Below are 16,535 nucleotides of genomic sequence, written 5' to 3' on the forward strand. Positions count from 1 at the left end.
AGCAGAGGAGGGAGCAAACGAGACTTTGAGAGAGGAGAGTAGAGGAGAGGAAGAGGGTGGGTGGGATCTTACTCAAAGAGTGAAGAAGAAGAAGGGGTTGAAAGGCAGGACAGCGGCGAGGATGAGAGGAAGTCATTAGAGAAGAAGAAACAAGGGAGGTGGAACTAGGTGGACACACTCACCCAGAAAGAGACAAGCACACACTCCCAGAGTGAAGGTGTTTGCATAAATACGATACGAATAATGAAAATGCTGGCGGCTTCATTTTAAACACAGCAGCTAATAATTAAAGCAGTCAGACTCCCCGCTGTGGGCTACAGAGACAGCACGCAGATTTCCATGCATAAGCGGTAAATAAACTGTATTATCTCTCTGGGGGACTCTCTGAGGGCTGCGGCCTTGGGTGCTGTCAATATATTCACCCTACTGCGAGTCCAGCTCCTGCAAACACTCGCTGCACCTCCAATTATAGTTGGACTAACATGCAGGTTTAATGATGAGTGCTCGCACTATTCAGCTGAAAAACCCTCAGCTTTCAATTAGAGTTGGAGCATTTTAAAGCAAACAGGCACCCAGATTTAAACATTTTCTCATGGCATGCTAATCTGACAGTAAAAGCCTCCTGTAACAGCATTAGAGCACGGGACAGTGATTTTCAGGGAAACCCTCACAGATGAAAGCTTTTAGCTGGGCTGGCAGCTCCTTGAGGCAGGGTGAGGCAGGTTTCATCGCAGGTTTTACCGACTGACACCCTGAAGCTGTGAGTAAAAATCCTCCCACGCTGTGCTGGAAGGATTTCTCGTCTTCGCCATCTGCGATAAAGAAATAATATTTACAAAAACATATTGAGTAGCCGTGGTAAGACGGGAGCCTCCGCCACATCAGCAGCGGATGATGTGACCTGGAAAATGTCTGAAGGGAACACGAACAGCTTTCACTTTGGCCTTCTATTTCCATCTTACACTGATCTCTATCTGCACTACAGGAGGAATGCATTAAATTTATCTGCATAAAAAAACCTACACATCCATCTGCCTGCAACATTACGTGCCAAGAGATGCTATGATATACCCCGTCTCTCAGCAAAACACACATTTCAACACAACCACACACACCCCAGCATACATAAGCAGCGTCTCATGACACTACGTGGATAAATAATCCCATTAAATATGATTGAGGGTTTTTCCAGCTCAGAGCATTTGCACTTATTCTCTGTCTGTGCATAGAAGGAGGAATGCACAGGAAGTATCTACAGACAGGCAATTTAGGGGTCGGACACCCTCAGACCCACTCAGAGACACAAACACACACACACACACACACATCCACCCACGCAACAGTCCAACAAACGGCACTCAAGATAGGTCACAATAACTCTTGCTAAGTTGAACTTGGCACTCGAGCCTTTGGAGCAGAATCCCTGGAGTCCTTTTGTGTTTGCTGAGCGTGTGTGTGTTGGTGTGTGTGTGGGTTGTGATGACAGACGAAACAAGTCATTTTGAATCCAATAAGCTGTGAAGTACGCACGGCCTCCTGGTGGCGGGCTCAGCTCGGTGCTCAGGGTTGGAATCCAGCTGACAAGCTCACCTGCCAGCACTTTATCTCCCTCTCTTTCTCTATTATTCCCCGTCAGTCTCTATTCCATTATTTTCTCAGGCAGCATAAAAAAAAAGAAAGAAAAAAAAAAACTTCACGGGAGCTAAACTTTGTAAAACTGCTGTGTGAGATGTGCTGCTCCTGAGTAATGTGAGCGAAGCAGCTCGTGCTAGCCTGTCAGTCAGGAGTCGCTCTGTTCTGCCGGTGTTTACTTTTGTTCCTCATTAGAAAGAGACAATGAGCACACCGCAGAAAAGGCTGTAGGGTAATTATCAAAGCTTATTCAAGCACGGAGACGAGTGTGATCCTTGCATACCTGAGAGATCTATTGGAAGTCAGAGCATCAGGTCAGTAACCAAACGCCCGCACAGTCAAGCAGCGTGTCGTCATGCTCTAGGTGAAAAGCTTAACTATACCAATGGTTTATTATTTACTCATCACAACTAACGTGGTTCTTCTTCAAGTTGATACTTGTTTAGGTCCAGATCTTGGTTCTTGTAGTTTTAAGTCAGGCATACAGCTACTAAATTGCTGAAAAGATAAGTCTGAGTTTTTAAGGTCCATGGATTAGACCAGGCATGGGCAAACTACGGCCCGGGGGCCACATGCGGCCCGTTAAACGTTTTAATCTGGCCCCCCGAACTTGAAAAAATTCAATGAATAAACCTTGTTAATGTTTTATTTTCCCTGCAGTTCTGATGTTTTCCCACTAGATGGCGCACTGTAGATACATTGGCTTTGTTGAGGTGAAGTGTAGGCCTATTACTCCACGTTTGCACTTTACCCTCTGACCCATCAGCCCTTCTGTAAAGATGAACTGACTTAAGAAATGTTTTAATCCGTGTATGGTTTGTTCTTTCGTTATTCTGTTTCAAAACAAAATAAATAAAAAGCAAACAAACTGACTTGTTCTTTTTTTTCTGTTTTAAAACCAAACCGGAAAAATGGAATAACAAAAAAACAGAAAAACAAGTCCGTTTTTTCTTTTTTTTTTAACTTTGTTTTGAAACAGAATAACGTAAGAACGAACCATACACCGATTAAAAATCCCATTATAATTCCATTCTCTCATATTCTAATTTAAATTTCAAAACAAAATCAAAAGAGCGAAAAATAGACCATTATTTGTTTTCTGATTTTTGATTTGAAAACGAAAAATTGAATAACAAGTCATTATCAGTTTTCCGATTTTGGATTCTAAAACTGGTATGGAATGAACGAATGATACCATGATAGTTACCAAAGCACTCCATCCATCTGCTACTGGTCCGGCCCCTTTGTTAAATGTTAGAACCCATTGTGGCCCACGAATCAAAAAGTTTGCCCACCCCTGGGTTAGACTGAATTTTTAAAAAAATATTTTTTCTTCCCAAGAAGGTAAACACAGACACTAGCCCATATAGTAGCTTTAAAATGGATTTAGAAGCTTTAAAAATCCACCCTTTGAAGCAGGAGACTAAGCTGGGACAACATTGCCAGGAAAGAACTCTGCTTGTGCAAGTCCTCCACAAAATTGAGCTTTTTTTAAAAAAAACACAAGTTCCAAATGAATTTCATGCACCGCATGTCACTGCAGCACTAATTTTTGCTGCAGGCAACACTGTCAGACCGCTGCAACAGATGTGAACTGCAGAACAACTGATACAAAATTAGAAAATGGAGACAATCTGGAGCGTGTGTCACACTGCAGCCCTGTCAAATATGCTACACTCTGGGCCTGTTCGACAAACATTTGCTTTTAGAAATTTTAATATGTGAATAATAAATAAGTCAAATATTCTGGTCTATCAAATCAAATGTAGTTCTTCACAAATTCTGAAAAATTGCACCCATGAAAGACATGAAATGCTTTTTGAATTTTCTAAAAGGAGACAAACAAAGACACCTGATTGAATCAAATGTAGCAGTCTTGAAAAGGTTTAGAAATGACAGGTAGATCAGGTTTGTATTCCTCCAAGAATCACTAACCCCGGGCCATAGGTGCCTGATTTATTCATTAATACTTTAATAGCTGTTCCTCTCCATTAGCTTTCTCTGCCTTTGATCCTAGAAGGATCAAAAGAAACCTCTCTTTGCATCAAATGAAGTCCTCATCCAGATGATCCCATCTTTAGTCTTTGCTTTCTCCAACCTCTGGGTTTATTTTCCTCTCCTGAATCTTTTCTGTTGCATCTATTTTAGATGCGTTTTCCAAAATAACAACCACAACATGTCAGAAAAATTAGCAGACGGTGATGCCGTATGTTAATTCGTAATTACCCATCATTAACCTGCAGTAGCAAGGCTCACTGACAACAGCTCATTTGTTGTCTCCATGAGTGTGAGATGCTGGTGCTAGCTGTGTCTGTTGTCTTTCTAATGGTGGAAATTTATTCTCCAGAGGGTTTTTATTTCAGCACGAGTGCCAGAAATCTTGATTTGGTTTGAGTAAAAACGCAGTTTTTAGTGGTTTTCAAGTTTTAACTCATCTTGACCTGCACTGTTTAATCAAAGGTGTCAGTTTTTCTGTAGGCGTGTGCAGCTGCGATAAAGAAAGGTAAAGGAACAATGCGTGTGCTCTGAAGTTATCCATACTGTACAAAGGCTCATCGCTGAAACTTCTCTCTGTGTGACTCCTACTCTCTCTGACCTGCCTGTGTCTCCCACACTCCTTCTCGGCTCCATCAAATGGACTAAAACACTCACACACACACACACACACACACACACACACACACACACACTCACACACACAAATACAGACACACACATTTAGACACAAAGCCATAATGCAATATAACACAGCCTAATGCCGGCCCATTTTGTGTGTGTTTTTGTGAGTGCGTGCTTTTGTGCCTGTTTGTCACAAAGCATCCTAAATTGTTGAACCCTTCCCTTGTGTAATGCATCTCTCTAATGTTCTTATCTGGCATCTGCTGTGGGATATATTTATTCCGGGTTTTTTTTCCGGGGATCGCATTTATTATGTCTTTTTGGGACAGTCTCAGCCAAACATGGCATAACCTCAATTATATAAAAGCGCAGTTTGTTTCGGAGCCATACAGCCTCCTACAATAGATTGCATAAGGCATGAACTAAAGAAATAACTAAGCCTACATAGAATCAATTTTAAATCGTTTGAATTCATGGGCTGGTGTTCTTAAATTAATCTCTGTGGATTTTTTTTTGCCATGTATAGAGAAAAAAAGGGCAAAAAAAAGTAAAAGAGAGGGCTGGGTTTATCAGTTAGAAAATGTCTCTAACTGATCTGTAAACACGTTAAAATTTGCCTCAAGTTGTCCTTAAAAGGTGTCAGAGGGTTAGAGATGTCTTTATTGTCCTCATGACACCCTGCATTTACATGCATTATTTACCCAGCATGTTAATGCATGTTAATGCACAACGTTGGATGTAAATTCATCCAGCATTAACATTTATCCAGAGCTGCTCCACAGAACATCTGCTGAATGAAAGCAAAGTGAAGTGACTCTCTGAGAGTTCAGCTTCTAGTTTCTGAAATATCTGCTTCATTTTTTGCTGACTTTATACACCACACCGTCATGTGGTTCTGTGATGTGTTGTATTTTCACAGAGATACTCTTATTACAGCTACTTTAGAGGGACATAAGTCACTCAGCTAATTTGAAGAGCAGCTGAAGAGGGCAAACGCTACAGTTTGGAGCAATAGTGAGCTGGACTCCTCCAGTTAAACAAGACTCTGGACAAAAGACATCTGTCTGTAACAGAAGGAGGTCAAATGTGGGCTGAATGAATTTACACCAGGTGTCAAAGAGGTGTGAAAAAGCCCACGTATCGTACGTCATCATCAGATTTTATTTAATCACTTGGTATAAATGGGGTTTACACCATGTGGTGATTCTCTTCAACGGGTACAAATTCATCTCTTCCTTTAGAAAATGCGTAAAAAACGTTATAACTGTTTTAAAAGGGATAAAGCTGCATTTTTAATCAAGTCTATCTTCACACTCTAACACAGAGGTTCAAAAGGTGAGGAGGATTGTGAGAAGCCTTCCTGACATTTTTTTAATCGAACAGTTTCAAATAGCACATTTAATGACACATTTTCCCAATTATCATAAATTATAATAAAAAATATCACATTTAAGATACATTCATTCAAATTAAAACTGTTTTCAGTCTGCTCCTTTTTGTTTCTGTTGTCTGCAGCAGATCATCGAAAGTGTTAGCAGCAGTTTAATTCACAGCAACGTGCACATTTCTGCAAATCAGCTCACTTATCTTTGTAGTTATCTTTATGTTCAAGTCTGTATAAATCTCTGTGTGTGCTTATAAACCAGTCCTGTCAATGGTAGTTTGACTTTTGTGTTATTTTAGGGGTGTGCATTTTGCTTGCTTGTGGCAGTGAGCATTAGAGTATGACCAGCTCAGAGGACCCTGGGGGGTTACGAGACTCTGGCACTGCGTTTTTGGTGGGTTGTGGGTTACAGGTGTTTGGGAACACCTGATGATGTAAGCTTCTACAGGCATGTTTTTAACATGAGACAAAATTGGTACTGGTAAAACAAGGGTCAGTCAGATTTCAATGTAAATTAAAAAATGTATGGGCTGAGATTTGTGCCACCAGAAACTGAATGTGAATTATTACATTGAACTTGAAGAGCGTGATCTGAACAGAATTAATTTTAGGGATGCACGATATTGGAATTTTTGGATTGGGGAGATTGGATATCTGATATGCCGATATATCGAAACTCCTTTTGGCCGATACCGATACCGATACCGATAAACACAAGTTTGTTTGTTTTTCACTGTCAAGAAAGCTAAGTCTATCCTGTACTTGAATTTATATGTTTCTCTTATTGTGACGGTCTTATTGGTTTAAGAAACACACATAAAACAAGACAAAAAGCATTTGATTTTACCATAAATAAGAAATGTATTATTTTTTCAAACTCAAGACATTCAGTATTGAAATACAGAAAAATAAGTGATGACACATATCCCCACCTCAGCACAGATGTCCACGGCCACAGTTATTACGCCCTGTACTGAAGTCATGTAACATGAAATAACTAAGCTTACATAGAATCAATTTTGTGAAAAGAAAACAGAATTTAGCTAATGTTAGAAGTGGATGTGAGAAGGAACTCTATGAATCTGTGCTCGATTACTCTTCCTTACAGATGTAGATGACATAATGATCGTGCCACGCTGAAAATGAATTTGTATTTTTGAATTTAAGGAAAAAATAGAGTTGAATTTTCAAATTGATTGAATACAATTTCAGATCATGCTTTGCAAGTTCAATAAAATAATTCAAGTTCAGTTTCCAAACCTCAGCCCCTAGACTTCTCTTACTTTAGATTCAATCTTTGGTTTCACTGGTTCAATCCAAACAAGCTGTGTGTGTTTCACAAGTGTTTGTCCAGAACAGAAAAAATGTACTGGAGGATGAACTCGTGTTGGGGAAATTATCCTGGGTGCTGTCTCAGTCTGAGCCTCTATAAAGCTGTTCAGGTCTGGGTTATGAAATCTTTGTTTTGTGGATGTGTGGCTCTAAATCTGGCTACAAGTGCAGTGTTTCCCCACTTGCAGGCCTGAATTGAGAGCAGTGCCAGGAAACAGTAACACACAGGTATATTTGGAGACTTATATGTTGTAAATAGCAGGTACTTCTACCCTGCTCTCATCTTCTTTTTCCACCAGAAGTGGGAATGACACATTTTGAAACCACACACCATCTTCAGAAACACTTGACACATATTTAGTAATTATTTTTGGGTTGATTTATCGGCTTTCGTGTACTATCTACTTCCTATTTGTTTTTTGATGAATGCCATGACCATTAAGATGACAAGACAATTTCCTCACTTGCCGATCAATAAAACCTAATCGGATCTGGTTTCACTCATCTGACCGGTCAGAAGACTTAACCCTTTACCTTCCTCACACTGGGAAAGATTTCTGGAGATGAAGCACAGCCAGTGAAGGGCAGTATGGACATCATCCACTTGTTACAGTGGTGTATTGATTTGGATGGGTACCAATTCCAATATTGAATCATTAATAAAAGGAAATGTTAACAGCCTGCCAAATTCGACGAGCATTGATATGCTTAGTATCAGACAAGTCCTGGTTTGGTACTGCTGAATAATTCATCTTTTCTAGTAAAACATTAATGCTGAATGCTGTGACTGTAGGCATGAAAACAAAGCGGAAGAAGTCTTTGAAGTGATTTAAGCGTTGTCTAAATCTGAACAGACGTAGGCTGAAAGGTTAGAAAGTCGATTAAGGTAAGAAATGTTCAAAATAATAAATAAATAGATGAACAGGATCAGAAGTGATTCAGGTAGACACATTTTAAGGTCAAGCGGCCTGAGGACAGCAGACATTCTGCTCAGATACATGAAGCACAGAGGGTCATATCTTCCTCCTGACACCTGCTGTTCTGCCACAGGGCACTGACCCACAGCCTTGAACGATGCTCACTGCTACACGCAATCACTCGCTGGTAAGCAGAACAAACCACCACAAGGGAAACATAGCCCCATCACTGAAGGAAGCTGGCGAGGTAGTTTAACCCCTGAGGTCAGACTGAGGGTTTTTATTATTTCAGGTATGGAAGACATTTCCTGTCTGTGAAAGTCATCTCTCCCTGTATTAACAATGGAGTGCCAACCACTTGAGATGAGAAAGGAATCATTCTGGTGTCACAAGGTGCTTTCAGTGAAGAAATTTCTCTTGAGCTCTATTATGTATCTTAGCACTTTTCAGCTCATTGTTTCATCAGCTGACATTTTTGAGCAAAACAACTTGAATGATTTTTTTTAAAAAACATCTCGCTCTGCAACAAAAATGAAGCAGACAAAGTTAGTGAACGTGGTGGAGGACTGAGCAGCTCAAGAGACAGACATCGTCCTTGGTGGAGACCAAAACAGAGCCAATATCAATTCAACAGTCCTTGTTGCTAGAAACCACTGGAAGGTTGTACCATCTCTTACAGGTGTAACACAGGCAGCTGTTTGCAATTAAAAAACAATTAGATCACTGGACTCGATTAAAGTTTTGTTGATGGCTGGTTACACTGTGTCTAACTAGCGGAAAGTGACTGATTCAAAAATCATAGGGCTGATTTAAAACACTGTTGCTTTTGAGATTGACTCTGAAAAAAACAAGGTTTTGAATCAGGATCTTATTTGATGATATGATATCAGCTTCTGAAATTTTCCAGATATTTTTAAGTGGGCAGCATGAAGGACTTTTGTCCTTCTCTGATTTTCACAATGAGTTGTAGTCAGTGAATGTGTGAAGACAATAAGTTTTCAGGGTAATTTGGTGCAAGCCAGTTGGAGGAGGCGAAGAAATTGATATTATGCAATTGGTGCATTTTTGTGCTCCTTTTTGTCTCATTCTTTTGATAAAAATGGTGGGTTTTTGCCATTTCTAGTAGTCCTCTGAAAATCAAGTCCTCCTTGTGGGTTGAGCTCTTAGGGCGGGGCCAGGACAATTTATCAAAGTTTAACATTTAAAAATACTTTTTTAAAAAACAGCATCTTTTAGATCCACAAAGATTCACTCAGCCGGCCTGATCTACTACAAAATATCCATTCTGCTGAAAAAGACTTAAAGAAAGTCTCCTGTTGTACATCTTTCCATGTAACACAAGGGTCATCTGCCTCAAACTGGGCATACAAGATTAGAGTTCCTTTCTAAAAACATCATTATGTTGTTGCCATACTAGTAGCACTGGTGCAGACAGGCAGTCTCACATGGCGTGATTCAGGAAGGTAACATAAAGTTTATACTGTGTCCTGTCATTTTATTATGAGTGCAAAACACACAGTGAAGCTGCACCATATTGAAATTTGGAACATCCAACACGCCCCTGGTATGCATGAAACCTCAGTGTGTATGAAGGTGTGAGGGCCCATCCTGTGCTGCTTGCTGTGTTATTTTTTAAACTCTGTTTTCTAGTTTTTCGTTTTGCTCTTTTTTTTGATGGTCCACATAAGTGAGAGTACATTTTGCCCCAAGGTAAAGGCAAAAAGTGTTAGCGTTGCCATAAGCCTCTGGTTTGCTTTCCATGTTTTTACACCACATCCTGCTCACTCAGGTCACCCTTCCCCACAGAGAAAGCTTTATGCTTTGGGGGTAATGTGTGGATGGTCAGCTTTGGACAATTTCAGGAAGCGGCTGTCCTGAAATTTTCTAGAAATTTTGTCAGAGTGTGCATGTGGAGAAAGTGTATGTGGGCTCATGTTGGCAGCAGTCACCTCAATGTTTGACCATGAGTTCTACGACTATTTCAGAAATGAGTTTGAGTTGAGTTAAAGGCTTCCAACTTCAGCTGACCCATGTTGTGCTGATTGTATTGACTTACTCAGGTCTTTTTTTACCTCAGTGCTGAAAAACCAAAAAGTTGTTTAGGTGGGATTTTTCAGTTTGTTTCTCTTACTGTTTTAAGAAAAAACAAGAGAGGCGACACCAGGAACAGCCGTGTGCCCTGGTATTCTCCTGTTATGTTTGGTAAATTAACAATCTTTAAAATGTCTCTGGTGCTGTTTTTTTTCTTTCTTTAAATCTCTCTTATTGGTTTATTGTGTTTCAAATGCACAGTTACATAAGCAGGGCTCCTCTCCTGCTGTTGGATGGGTGAATAAGAGGAGATCAAAAGAGAGGCGATAGAGGAAGAGTGTCTGCAGCCTTCTCCTCTTCTTTATTCTCTCCACATTCTGCCAATGTGCCGTTCGCTCCAACTGCATGACTTGCCCTGGATTCTCTCCCTCTGTCTCTCTCTCTCTCTCTCTAGGACATTACACTTTAATCTCATGTTCTGTGCTGCTCTCCCTCTTTTTCTCTCATGTCCCCTTTTTGGTCTCTTTGCCTCTCATTCTCTTCTACATCCATCCATCCATCTCTGCTTTTCTTCTTTAATCCCGTGCTCTGTGCTGCTTTGGCCCCTAGAATCTCATTCTAATCTGCTGTCTCAATATGGCCCAGTATCACTGCTAATCCTGTGCTTGTAGATATGTGAAGTGTGTGTGTGTGTGTGTGTGTGTGTGTGTGTGTGTGCATATATGTATGTATGTGTGTTTACATCCAGTGAGAGATCTTAGGCAGCTCTGCTTAAATGAGTTGCATGACGCAACATTTTGTTTGTGTGCTCCTAGTCTAGTTGGTAGGCCCTTGTGTGCGTGTGTGTGTGTGTGTGTTGAGGTGGATGCAGACGTTGTCTTGTAAAAAGGGCATGCCCATTGGGAGACAGTCCCTGCCCTTCTGACGAATGCAAACACACACACACGAACACACACAACTCGCTCGCAGAAAGGCCACATGCAATTATACACACATGAAAAACACGCGCGCTGCTGCTCTCGTGAGGGATGCAGGGAGGGAGCTGGAAAGAGCGATGGGAGAGATGAGAGAAAACATGCAAGTGGGAATACAGTCTCTTTACAAAGTATAATCTCTCACTTTAATCTCCCTCTGCCTGCTACTCTCTGAAGCCCTGCTGTTTAAATCTCTCACTTTTCCCTTTCTCTGGTACAGCAGGTACATCCGCACCGGCTATGTAAACAAACTCACACATACACAGATTTCAACAAGAGTAGTCCGGATCATATAAAAACATTTAAGTCAAGAGACTGACAGCCCTCCTAATCTCATCTCTATGAACCGCTGTGCAGCAAGAAAGCATCATACCTTTCTTAACCATTTCCCGCTGCCCTTCAGCCCGCTTTTCCTCAAGGCATCCTTGTCAAATCCTCTAAACTTGACAGATAACGTAGAGGGTCCGGTAAGTCCCGGCGAGCAGCCTGAGCACCAGTGCTTGACGCGCCGCGGAAGTGCGAGAGGTAACCGGGGATGATGCTCGGTCTGTCCGCCCCGGAGCTCCGCGATGTGTAGCCAGTTATCTCCCACCCTGTTGTTTCACTGTGGGCTCTCTACTGTGGGTTAATGTGTTTGTAGTGTGCGTATGTATGTGTGTGTGTGAGAGAGAGAGGGAGAGCGCGAGCGAGCGACACACACACACACACACACACACACACACACACACACACACACACACACACACACACACACACACACACACACTGACTAACCTCGGTTTTAAGTCACGTATTTCCTCTCCAACGTATTTTCTCTCACGCTTCACGCTGTCAGACAGTTGGCTTCCTATCAGTCGACATGTAACCTGCGTCAACTTCGCTCTTCAACTCCAGGGGCGACTCGAAATTACGTTAATGCTACATTTTCTCTTCTGGCCACTCTCCTTAAAAGGATCCGTTTCTCTCCCCGAGCGCGAAAATAGCGGCGAAAGGTGCGACTAATCTCTATTTCCACCTCGGTGTGTCCCCCAAAGTCTTCAGGGCGCCCCAGTCTTTTAAAATAAACCCACTGTGTTTAGTAACGGCTTGACAGGTGTCGCCTCCAGCGCACGTTCTCTCCCTCCTCTTCTCCTCTTCTCCATCCCGCGCGGAGGCTGCGCGCGGGGCTGTTTCCTCTCTGTGTCTATGCGCGCGTGTGTGTGTGTGTGGTTGGTTGGTTGTTTGGGGGGGTTACTCTTTACAGTGGCTCTCAGAGCTCCGTTACAGAGGTTCAGCAGGTCGCCACGGTCCAGCAATTACCGACAACTCACCAAGCGTTAGACTGACAGGTGCACACTCACACGCTTAGACACACGCAGACACACAATGCACCAGGGACTGGTGGGGCTCTCTGGGGCCCGCCTACATCAACCGGTTTTGGGGGGGCCCTTCAGATGGAAAATGAGCAGATTTCTGTCTGAGGGGAAGGAGGTAGTTCTCTACTTTTGACAGGAATAAAAAAAAAGCTGCCTGGGTCTGTGTGTCAGAGTCAGTTTGAGTTTTAATTAAAACATACAGACTAATGAAAGCCTACTGCTGCTACCTCACAGTGACAGGGAGGCAGGCTTTGTTCAAACAAAATCTGTCTGCTGTCCTGTCCCAACAATAGAGTTATGAGCCCAACATGGACACCAGAAGTTCAGACACTGCACACTTTCCATCTCAAACTGAAAAATCACCTGTTTAAACAACATGGCACATAAAATTAAATTGTCTTTATTTGTTATCCCCTTACATTCACCAAACAGTTCAGCATTGTGGATTTAGCTTGATGGACTTGAATAATATTTGCCTTCTTTGTGTCATATCCACGCTGTATGGAGTCCACTTATTATCAGCTGCTTTGAATAAAGAAGTCCTTTAATTAAATTTAATATGATATAACACGAAATACTGCTGTCAGACAGAAAATAACTCTGTTTCAGGACTTTGAAGTTAAAATAAGGTTGCTACACCTCTATAAGTGTTGAGAGTCTTTTCTTAGCTACTACCCGGGAGTCAACACTAATTCAGACTCTGTGACCAATGATTTTTATTTGCCTAAGAGGCATACCTCACAATTAATTTGCATTTATTACCTTTGGGCAGTTCTCTCACAGAAGAGTTACCGCAGTTTAGCCCTTTAGGTGCTGCACACACAGCATTATTAAAAGTAGCTTCACTGGCAGAACGTGGTCTTTCAAGGTCTGGATACATAACACTGACACACAGTAACTCCATCCAAACACACACACATGTAACTATTCAACTAGTACAGCTCATCAGCACACAGAGCATCTGTAGAGAGGCTCATGTGGGCCCCCTGGGGGCCCCTGTTCCAGGTGTGCCATACGACCAGCTCCCTCTGGCGCTCTTCCAGGAATTGCTTCTGAAGAAAAAGTCTGAATAAAATCAAAGCCAGAGTAAATCTGCTACTTGTGTTTTTTCAGAGATCTCATAGGTGCTGGACTAGATAGTTCAAGGTTTTAAGTGCTCTCTTTAAATGATTTTGTGTGTTAAAGGCATTTCAACAATCAAACTTAATAAACAATAGTAGCGTATCAGTGATTAGCTGATTTTACCTGAAAGATCTATAGTCTGCTTAAAAGGATGCTTTTTTCTGGATTATGTTTTTTTTTACATGACTGTTACAGGACAGTGGAAGATAAGAAATTCTAAAAAGAACAAACAAAGTGCATTTTAGTGTTTTTGCAGTGAATGCAGCTTTTTAAGCACTCAGGTTTTATGACTTTATAAGTAAAGTGTTCATTACTGATTGTATTAGTGTTGTATTGGATTAAATTTTATTGTGCTTTTGTTACCCCCATCACACAAAACAAACAATAGTTTTAATTTGATGGTATTATAATTGTGGAATGATTCTGTGGTGTTCTGTGGTGATCATTGTGGTGTTTTTTTTATACTTAAGTCAAACAGTTTGCTTAATGAAAAGTAGCAGTCATATTCCTGCTGGAGCTATTAGTCTGTCTGCTGTAAATTACTGTAATTTATGGTCTAGCTATTCCTCATGGTATCAGTGTAGCAGCTCAGTGCAGACTAATATTGTCTTAAGCAAGAGTGGGTTAAAGCATGTTCGCTGCTAAATCCCTGTAGTCTAATGTTTGAAATAACAGTTACTGAAATATGATGGAGTGATGGAAGAAAACAGGTGATGGCTTGAGCAGAACTTTATAATGTGAGGTGATTTACAGTTAAATTATTGTTGTCTACTGTTGACAAAAGGAGGCTGCCTTCAGGCTTCTGTCTTATCTTTGTATCAGAATCATATTATGTGAGTATTTCATTAGGATCTCTACCTCGACCTCTGAGTCTGACAATGGGCTACATAACCACAACTTGGTTGCAATCATATAGCTTTGAAAAAAAATCATCAAAGGTGTCTTTTACTGGTGTTTTTTAAACAGTTAATTATCAAGATCCCTTTGCCACCGTATGCAAGCACAGACTGTATGTTTTGCACATGATACAGAATCTGAAACACAGCAATGTTTGCCTTGAGGAATGTTTTTCAAAAACACCATACCCAGCCTTTTGTTCACAGGTGAAGGGTGGGGCTCTATGTATGCTTTACAAGACAAACTCCACCTGTTAACACCACTGGGATACAAACCCAGCGGTGATATATATGTGGAAACAAATTGTTGTACCGTAGAGACTCATTAAATGACAAATAAGCTTGTAAGTCACCTAATCTTGCATTCTTTATGCCTTCTTCATGATTGGAGGAAGATAGTCCAGCAGTGTCTGACTGGTTCATTTGGAATTAAGAGTCAAGCTCAAAAATAGCCTCGAGAATGTGTTAGATAAAATTAAAATAAAATAAAAAAAGAAAGAAAGAGATATTACAGTGTTCAGCATCAAAATAAATTGTGGTATAATTTAGACATACGACTGAGGTGCAACTTTGGGCAGAACACTTGGGCTACATCTACTACATTTGCTGCTTGTAAAAAATATTATTTACGTCAGCACAGCCCTCATAATGTATAATGTATTTATACCTGTGTTGCCCCATAAACAACTTGGTAATGAAAGCTTGATGCTGCTCCCCAGTTGAGTTGAGTTATCACAATGAACATTTTCTTCTTTCTTCACAGAAAGAAATGATTAAATTCAGCTATATAATAGATTTTCAGCTACTTTTTGTCAGTCTAATTTACAAGGTTATTTGATTTCCAGGAGTTATTGATGATGTTTTGAATCATGAATTTGACTTTGCTCATTTTGACTGACTTATAGTTTGGTAGAAGGTCTTTAAACATCTATTCATGCAGGTTCTGTGGAGTTGAAAGGACTGCATCAATTTTAGCCAGCTCTTAACAACTGAGATCAAAAGACGGTGTGACCACTTAGATCCACAGGAAGCATGTTCATTACGACATCACCACCTTTATTTTGCTCTTGTGCGCTAATTGTGCGCTGTCTCCGCTGGGCGCTAAGTGGAGCACAGCTCGGAGCAACTGGACTTGTAAGATCATTAAATAACGAAATGACTCCAACATTTACCATTTGATAATGGATTATTTATAGCATCTATAGAGATCAGGCAATGACTACAGCGCAGAGAACAACATGTCACTTCAGGACAAGACCAGCTTAGAGGTCTAGTTTTGTTCAGAAAAGGAAACCAGAATCATCACAGAAAGTCCCTCCCTGGAGCTTTAAGTAAATTCATTCAAACTTTCCTTTAACCATTATGTCAATGCATTTCTCTGGTCAACTTCCTCTCGTTTTTATGTTATGAGAACATTCTATGTCACTTTCACTCCATGTCTTAGCATTAGCTTGAAATGAGTGAGAAACGACTTCTTACAGTAAGGTAGAGTTGTTGTAACGCAGCAACCTCCAGTCTAAAATATAAGGCAATGCAGAAGTGTAAGAATATGCAGTTTGCAGTTTTTCTAGTGTCTGCCATTTTTACAGCAGAAATAAATCAATCAATCTTTATTTGTATAGCGCCAAATCATAACAAACGTTATCTCAAGACACTTAACAAAAACATTCACAGGTCTAGACCCGTAAATGTTTATAAAATTTTATTAACAGAAACCCAACATCAAGACAAGATAAGGAGTCTTATCTTATCTTAATCCACCATGAGTACAGGACTTTGCGGCATTTAGCAAGTTAGAATGGCAAGGAAAAACTTCCCTTTAACAGGCAGAAACCTCAGACAGAACCAGACTCATGTTAGACAGACATCTGTCTCGACTGTGTTGGGGTTAGAGACAGACAGATAGAGGAGAGAGAGTGGGAGAGAAGTATAGAGAAAAAAAAGGGGGTGGTGACAGAGAGAGAGGGATACACACACACGCACGCATACACACACACACACACACACACACACACAGAAAGGGAGAGAGAGAGAGACAGACACAGACATAGTCCGAAGTTTGGCGCTGTGGCAACAGTTAAGGTGAAACCAGCAGGCCATTCCCGGCAATGGCCGGCAAAATAAACACGTTTACAGCCTGGTACGAAAAATGTCTCACGTCTAAAACGCTAATTTCTCTAACTGTACACACTGTAGGGGGTTGAATTAATTTCTAACTCTGTAGTTTAGAAGATATTAAGATGACGAGTTTACCCAGTCAGAGGCTGAGCTTA

General features: G+C 40.9%; 2 protein-coding genes across 4 annotated transcripts in view; one reads left to right on the forward strand and one right to left on the reverse strand.

Moving 5' to 3' along the window:
• Window positions 1-16,535, forward strand: part of macrod1 (mono-ADP ribosylhydrolase 1) — a 158,956-nt gene that overhangs the window by 55,629 nt on the left and 86,792 nt on the right. The window lies entirely within an intron of this gene.
• The window catches only part of flrt1b (fibronectin leucine rich transmembrane protein 1b), a 40,373-nt gene that overhangs the window by 22,007 nt on the left and 1,831 nt on the right, over window positions 1-16,535 (reverse strand). Inside the window, exon 1 of one of the 3 annotated variants that reach the window (XM_074673880.1) lies at window positions 11,664-12,153. The exons of 1 other annotated variant lie outside the window; for it this stretch is intronic. The gene's annotated coding sequence lies outside the window, so the exon portion shown is untranslated. Of the gene's footprint in view, window positions 1-11,262; window positions 11,597-11,663; window positions 12,154-16,535 lie in introns of those variants that run through there. One more of the 3 variants, XM_074673879.1, reaches the window with a different exon arrangement.

Source organism: Halichoeres trimaculatus, unplaced genomic scaffold, assembly GCF_033239565.1.
Source record: "Halichoeres trimaculatus isolate MK-OKI-2021-1 unplaced genomic scaffold, fHalTri1.1 fHalTri1_scaffold_7, whole genome shotgun sequence".
Classification (NCBI taxonomy): Eukaryota; Metazoa; Chordata; class Actinopteri; order Labriformes; family Labridae; genus Halichoeres; species Halichoeres trimaculatus.